Below are 847 nucleotides of genomic sequence, written 5' to 3'. Positions count from 1 at the left end.
CTACTCACTCGATGGATAATAAGTCATCATGTCAGGACTATATTGAGTCATCCGTCGAGACTATGAACCTTATCCATCGAGTGCTACATTATTTCACTAAGTAAAATCTACCAAGATGTTTTGTTCATGAAATCATCAAGTACACAACATATACACAACAGTCGCTGATCAGTATTTCACATACTGAACAGATTCATTAACGAGAGAACACTGATCAGTAGCATGAGAATCTGCATAAAGCTCACAGAGCATAGCTATCTGATTGACTCCATAGGTGGCTAAAGAATCGACCTTCAAAGACAGTGCTTGGAGCTGCGCTGCAATAGCTGCAGCTGCATCGACTTCCAGAATACATGCTACCTTCCCAGGCATCATCCTTTGAGTTGGGTTTTGATGCTCATTTGCAGCCATAGTTTCAATAAGATTATAAGCCTCATTATAGCTTTTGGCCCACAAGGCGCCTCCAGCTGCTGCATCGAGCATGGGCCAGGATTGGCCCCCAAACCATTATAGAAACTAGTGATCACCATCCAGTCAGGCATACCATAATGTGGACACTTTCTCAACATCTCCTTGTAACGCTCCCAAGCTTCGCACATAGATTCTGTTGGTTGCTGCGTAAACTGAGTAAAAGCACTCCTCATAGCTGCAGTCTTCGCCATTGGATAAAACTTCACCAGAAACTTTTGCATCTTGCCAAGTAGTGATGGACCGAGTTGGTTCCGAATGTAACCAGTCCTTAGCTTTATCCCTCAGAGAGAATGGGAAAAGCCTCAGCTTGATAGCCTCATCAGCCACACCATTATATTTGAAAGTACTACAGATCTCGACAAAATTCCTGATGTGC

At 43.3% G+C, this 847-nt stretch overlaps 1 non-coding gene across 1 annotated transcript; it reads left to right on the top strand.

Annotated features, from left to right (window-relative positions):
• Positions 1-540: 540 nt before the first annotated feature.
• On the top strand, positions 541-647 carry LOC141716028 (small nucleolar RNA R71). The gene has a single exon (XR_012572762.1). It is a non-coding gene; the product is annotated as a small nucleolar RNA R71 (small nucleolar RNA).
• The last annotated feature ends 200 nt before the right edge of the window (positions 648-847 follow it).

This window comes from Apium graveolens, chromosome 3, assembly GCF_009905375.1.
Source record: "Apium graveolens cultivar Ventura chromosome 3, ASM990537v1, whole genome shotgun sequence".
Taxonomy (NCBI): domain Eukaryota; kingdom Viridiplantae; phylum Streptophyta; class Magnoliopsida; order Apiales; family Apiaceae; genus Apium; species Apium graveolens.
The sequence above is the reverse complement of the archived record's forward strand: the minus strand, read 5'-3'. Positions and strand labels throughout refer to the sequence as shown.